The 6653-nt window shown below is 41.8% G+C and overlaps 1 long non-coding RNA gene across 3 annotated transcripts; it reads left to right on the top strand.

The window, feature by feature from the left end:
• Positions 1 to 216: 216 nt before the first annotated feature.
• On the top strand, positions 217 to 5730 carry LOC121068216. 3 transcript variants are annotated; one of them, XR_005818721.1, is made up of 4 exons: positions 217 to 350; positions 3465 to 4223; positions 4320 to 4712; positions 5147 to 5730. It is a non-coding gene; the product is annotated as an uncharacterized LOC121068216 (long non-coding RNA). The 3 variants fall into 3 exon arrangements; XR_005818719.1 differs by having other exon boundaries at positions 4320 to 5730; XR_005818720.1 differs by lacking the exons at positions 3465 to 4223; positions 4320 to 4712; positions 5147 to 5730 and adding exons at positions 1360 to 2339; positions 2815 to 2909.
• Positions 5731 to 6653: the final 923 nt, after the last annotated feature.

Here is a 6653-nt window from a genome sequence, read left to right as displayed (position 1 = left end):
CCCTAAAGCCATTGGAAGACTACCTTCCATTTTGTACAGCAAGGCAATTGGCTCACAGAGCTCAGGCACTTGAAACCTGGTGCACAAAAGACACAGAGTAAGTTTTCATTAAAAAAGTTGTTAAGACCACATGGCTATTATTACAGCCAAGATTACTGATTGGCTTGAACAAGCCTTATTTAAGCTCTGAACATCTAGGAGCTTCCACCCCTTTTGCTCCTACCTCATGCTGCTTGCCTGGTGCGTATGATGCTCTTGCCACTTTGTGTTCCTTGGCAGAGCACAGGTGTGGTGGAGATATTGAAGGGAGAGCCAGTAGCACCAAGACTGCAGAAGCAGAAAAGTTGAAGGTAAGGAGAGAGGAAGAAGAAAATTTCCCTGTCCCACAGATACAGGGATTTGGGAGATATCCTGTTTCCTCTGAAATCCCAGTGAACTCTTCCTTGCAAGACTGCCATTAAATAATTTTGTGGTGGTCATGCAAAAGAGTTTAGTGATTCTCTGATATCCTTCTGTTGCTGTCAGCGCAGGTGAGAACATGCTGCCTTTTGAAGAGGAGAGGGAAATTGTGCAGATCACAAAATCTGAGTTAGCAGAGTCTAATTTTTAAATTAAATTTTTTTTTTTCAAGAAACTCCAAAAGACAACCAGCTTAGAATGATACTTTTGGCAGAGCAGGTGGTTTTTTTTCATTTTTTTTCTTCTCCCCACTACCATATGTAGCAAATAAGCTGAAACAAAATGAACAGAAATGGTGTTTCAGTGATTGAGCTCCCAAAGCTGAGCTGATGCCATTGACACCCCATGCTTCTGTGAGTTCGCCTAACGATGCCTGTGGTATTTAACTTTCATAAGGATTTAATATTTGACACTGTGACAAGATTTTTTTCCAGGCATGCATGGACTGTTTTTTATACTCTTATTTGGCATATTTATTCAAAATGTACTATATTTAAGATTGCTGTAATCATATACATACATTGGCTACTGGCCACAATGTTCTAGCTATTAATCATACCCCGGAATCCATGGCAGATGTAAAAATTAAGTTTTATTTATCAAACTTACTCATTGGAAATGGCAGCCCAAGAAATTTACTCCTTAGGATTTTGACTTTTCTTGCATACTTCTGGCAATGGGTTCAAGGCTTTAGAAAGGTGTAAATCATTTTTTTTTTCTCAGTCCAGACGGTGTTGGCACAAAACTAAAATTATTTTTCCAGAAATGCAAACCCTTTTGTTTGGATGGCCTTTATATTACTGCCAAATTATACCACTAGTGCTATTTCTTTAACCTAACACTTTTTTCCATTATAATCCCATCTTTCAAGAAACAAACCGAAGTTTTCTACTCTTGCAGAAGTTTCAGACCAACAGATATGACTACCTTTCGGCTGAGTTGGGAAAGTAGTATCCACTGACAGGCCTGGAGGATTGCGATTGCTTTTTCTGTACATAACTAGATGAAAAGGCAACAACCTGATATGGAAAAGCAAGTTCAGGAGGAAGATTGTTTCTGTGCTATGACCCACAAAATATTCACCTTTGAGAACCTTGGTATATGGGTTTGCTTACTAAAAACACCATCTCTGAAAATAACTTGCATGAGTATTGTTTAAGTTGAAGGGTCCCCAGATGATTGTGATGCTGGTTCTGCTATTTGCCGGTCTAGGAAGAGCTCCTACAACCCAAACTTGCTCAAGTTTTCTATTAAAAAGAACAAATTAGGTACAGTAGTGCAGAAAGAAAAGAAAAAGAAAAACCCAGCAAGGCTAACATTATGGGACAAAAATACATCCACCATATGAGTGTACTGAGTGCTGCAGATTTGTTCCTGTTTTTTTTTTTTTTTTGCTTGCAAATTGTTTTTGATTTACATGCATTCCTTTTGTATACATATATGGTATATTAAAGTGTAAGAACTAAATTAATTCCAATTGTCTTCTGCTTGTGCTAAATATATGTAAACCTTATAATGTCTGGGCTTTATTTTATTTGCATTTGCATTCCAAACGTTGTCATAATACATCTTTTTGTTCTTTGAATGATTATAGAGCACTGCTGGTCTGTAGAGCATGTGATTGTTCAGAAATCAGTTGCTTCGCTAAGCAACTTATAAACTAGCTCAAACGAAGCAGTTCTCTGAACAGGATGTAAGGGAGAACTCAGTGTGGACACCATGGGAGAGCATGTCATAGTGTAACAGAATCCTCCACTAAGATGCAGCACAGGAAGAGTTTGGGCTGTGCTCACCCAGTCCTGCCAGCCGCTTAGCTGGTGCTTCCCTATCACTCTGGTGTTTCCTTACAGACCATGGAGAGAGTGGGACTCAGGGACCAGGTGAGCTGACTCGGTGCCTGATGCTAGAAGGGTAGAATGCTCTGCGCCCAGGGAACAGAGGACTGTCCTGTGTACATCAGATTAGAAAAGTTGCCCCAGTTTGCAGCAAATACTCTTTAGAAAAATGTACTGGTTGTTTAATCCAGGCTGTTCAGGCTGGTGCACCCAGTGCTCCCCAGGCAGGCAGATATCCCCATCACACAATACTGGCTTTTCCCCCTTGCCGGTGAGATGTGGGCTTATGGGGAAGAGATGGGGCAAGGAGGGGAGAAGTCAAGCAGGAGACTCAAGTCTGCGCTGTATGTACCGTGGAATGGGGATGTCCTCCCCCGCCCGCCCAGGGCTGCCTTCAGTCAGGGCATGCTGGCCAGGTGGTTGCATCAAGGGACAGGTTGGCTCCAGGGGTGGTGTGGAAGCTGATAACATCCCGTGCTGTCACATCCTGTAGTCTAACTGCTTGACCATGTGTCTGTAGGAAAGGAGCCTCAGGCAGAGGACGGAACAGAAGCTGAATTTTTCTCAGTACCGCAGGGGGTCCCAAAATGTGCTGTGGTGGATGGAAAGATGGAGGTTACTTCTGCAAAGTCATGTTTTTTTTTTGTTGTTGTTGTTCATTTTATTTGCTTGTAAAGCAGAACTTTTCCGGTTTCTCACTTCGGTGAGAAAAGCAAGTACAAAGAAAATCTAAACTCAGTTAGCCTGAACCAAACTGGTGTATAACTTGGCCTCCCAGCTGAAATATCGACTATCTGCAAAGCCCTAAAGGAAACCATCATGTTGATTTGAAGTAGGCTGGTATAAAGCCAACAGTTTCAGTTGACTCCTCCAGACACTAGTGTTGATATCTGTGCAGCTGTTATGAGGGGAAAGATGAGTAGTATCTACCAGGTTCTGTCCCTGACTTGAAAAGTGGTCATACAAATTAATTAGCCGTGGCACTGCTAAGCATACTGATTATTTATTTGTTCCTAAATAGCCCTCTCAGGTTTTGTTTTGTAAGTTTTCCTACATTCCTCCTGCTTCAATGTCATGTTGTTTGCCAGCATCCTACTCGTGCTCAAAATGGCTAAGATTTGTTTTCCGAAATGTCAGCATTTCCAGGTGTCAATTTTCTTCCCTTTTCAGACGTAGAAGTGCCAGCGGAAGGTTGGCTCTCTTTTTCTGGCTCTGCTGTGAATTAAGTTCAACCTTTCCTTAAGAAGGTTTGTGTTTCAGAACAGCACATTAAAAAAAAAACTTGACCCAAGCCCCCAAACAAGATAGTTGATGGAAGAAAAAAGCTCTCTGCTTAGGTTTGAAAATTCTTCAAGAGGAGGAATGCAAAGGGACTGAAGAACTCAAGCAGTTGTCGTCCATGCCCCTTCTCCATGCCAACATATTTCTTTCTTCCAACTTCTGATCGCAAATTAGTAGTTTAGTAACTGACCGTGTAGTGTTTTGGACTATTATTCTATTTGGGTCTGCTTTCACCTAAATAACAACCATCTGGTGGTGTCTCAAATCAGATACCTGTGATGGACTGTGTATAATAACCAGTTCAAGGACTGTCAGGGGAAGGGTTAACATTCTTGCCCCGAGCAGAAGGACCGCAGCTGCATGCCGTAAACTTAGCACAAAGATTGTCAGGGTAGAAGGCCTGGGTCAGCTGTAAAGAATTAAGCAAATCCCCCTACTACAAGAAGAGGGAAGAAGAAGAGTGGAATTAAGAAGTCTCTTTCTGTCTTTGTGTTTGGTTCATGGTGAAATAGATATCTGAGAACATTTGAAGCATACCTCAACCCTTAGCCTCTACGCAATTTTTTCTCATGGAAGGTCTTGCACCTTGATCTCACAGAACCTGAGCAATCCATCTTCTGTTCCAGTAATGTGTGAAGTTTGAAGAAGGTGTGTGGAAAAGGTGTCATGTCAATCTTCAAATTCTCTTTCTATTTTTCTGGAAATCTGTATTCTCACTCTCAATCTAATGTTTTGTCTCTACAGGAAAGGTGGAAGTTTTACTCTATGTTGAAATGTTCCCAGTGCAAACCCTTCTTCAAGAACAAGACTGAAGCATAAACGTGTCTTGTTTTCTCCTAGATGTTGTATACTTCTTCAGAACAAACAGTTTCCAAACGCAGAGTTCTGTGAAAGGTTTATCACAGGGAGATGGGGAAATGGCACGTCTTCCTCTTACAAATCATGGGACAGCTGGAAACAAAAGTATGTGTCACAGGATATTAGTGATGGAAAAAAAAAGTATTAAGGGCTGGTTGACTTTGTATATCCAAAGTCTCTTTTGTGGAGAACAGGAATGTGAAATACTGGAGCGTCTTGCAGAAAGGAGGCTTCCACAAAAAGACAAGGCTGAGGATGCTATTACAGCCTGGGACCATGGTAAGCGTGTAGTCTGGACTCCTCGTGATGGGTGGTGAAGGCCACATTATGATTTCTTGTTTCTTTCTGCTTTCTCAGGTTCTTTGAATTTGTCGAGGTGCCAAGGGTTATTGAGCTTTGCTCTTTTTCTTTGTTCTTTTTTAGCTGTGGGTTGGAAAGCAATTTGCCTCTATGCGTATGTGTTAATGCACAATATGTGTATATACATACAACAAATATGCATAGATATAAATATGTGTGTATACATGCAAAAACATCTTCAAGACTATAAATCTTTTATACTGAATTATGCAAAAGCAGAGCCATATGCTTATCTTTGTAACCATAAAGAATCCCACTGAAATCAGTAAAATTTCTTCCAGCAATAGAGGATGCGTGGGGTTTTGACTCTGTTTTGACAGCTCAGAGTAAAGGCTGGCTTTTTTTGTTCTAAGCTCAAATCCAGGCACTTGCTGTTTGTCAGAAGGCTGCTGCTCCTCTTGTGTCTTTGGAGGAACTGCCTGAGGGAGCAGTCACCCACCTGAACCTTTGCTCCTGCCTTTCTTGACTTGTGTGAGTCAACACTTTATAAACTTACTTGTTTTCTCCATAACTGTTGCTGCACTGCATGGCTCTGAAGCTGCTGTCCATCTGTAAGATTTAAAGCAAGACTCTTGACTTTATCTGCTGTTGACAATGGAAAAAGCAGATTTGTTCTGGCTTTCTATTTTTTGTAGGGGTAGGACTATATTTGATATATGAAAACATTTTTCAAAATGATTAGATCAATCCCTCTGTAATTTGATTTGTTGGGTGGGAGGAGGGGAGGTGGAGAAAAAAAAAAAAGTACTGTAGACTGTTTCTCAATAAAACTGCAACAACTAAGACTCCAGACCAACAAACACTTACACATGTGCTTAGCTTCAAGTCTGAGTTAGACCCAAGGGGCCTATATTTGTATTTGATTAATGACAATTATTTGAAGAGAGATGGACTGGATGGAATCAACTGGAAAAAATATGTAGCTATAAAAATGTATGCTTACTGTAATGTATTTTTATACTGTTTCAGTTTTGTTATATTCTTTTATCTTGCATATTTGGCACACAGCTGTACATTTCTGACATAAGGAAAAGGTTGCACTGTCAAATTCTGTTTAGTTTTAATCAGAAGTGCGTAAGTAGGTCCCCGTTTGCTAACATGAACTCATGCAAAAACCCTGTTAACACTAGGGAACCTGCAGGCAGAACTGGGACCCTAATTTGAAAGAGCTCCAGGGGCTGATCTTCCTTCCTTCCTTCCTTCCTTCCTTCCTTCCTTCCTTCCTCTGGTAGCTCTGGTGAGTTCAGTAGCTCTGACTGTATGGTTAAAAGATTGACCTTACAGCATGAGAGCAGGGTTGCTTCGTTAGCAATCCCCTTAACCCTTGTACATTTCGTCTTGTCTGCACACAAACCTGGCTGTTTGCAGCTAGGTGTTTGAAAGCAAAGGCAGGCAGAGTCTGTACCTCGCAAATAAGAGCTTATGCGTACGTGGGTGAGTGTCAAGCTTGTGAGGCTGCTTGCATGGGTCCCTGCCTTGATCCTCAGAGCACCTCTGCCAGAGCCAACAGCCCTGCTGCTCCTGCTGCAGCTCAGACACCTCCCTTAGACCAGCTTTGGGAAGGAGAGCTGTCAGTGCAGGAGATGCAGTGCAGCCACCTAATTATCCTTTACTGGAGAGAGGACCTTGTTCCTGCTGCCCGATGCTTTCTTTTCCTCTGTGGCAGACAGAAGGAGGAGGTACAGAGCACCTAGACGTGGCATGGGACCTGCTCAGTCTGATTTGCAGCTTAGAAAAGGCACTACTTTGCAAGCATAACCCAGGCAAAGAAAAAGCATGAACATGTCCACTCCTCAGCTGTTGATGCTTCCTTCCTAACAAGTGGTAAGAAACAGCCCATGATCCATCTCAACCTTAAGG

The sequence above is a fragment of the Cygnus olor genome, chromosome 1 (genome assembly GCF_009769625.2).
Source record: "Cygnus olor isolate bCygOlo1 chromosome 1, bCygOlo1.pri.v2, whole genome shotgun sequence".
Classification (NCBI taxonomy): domain Eukaryota; kingdom Metazoa; phylum Chordata; class Aves; order Anseriformes; family Anatidae; genus Cygnus; species Cygnus olor.
The sequence above is the reverse complement of the archived record's forward strand: the minus strand, read 5'-3'. Positions and strand labels throughout refer to the sequence as shown.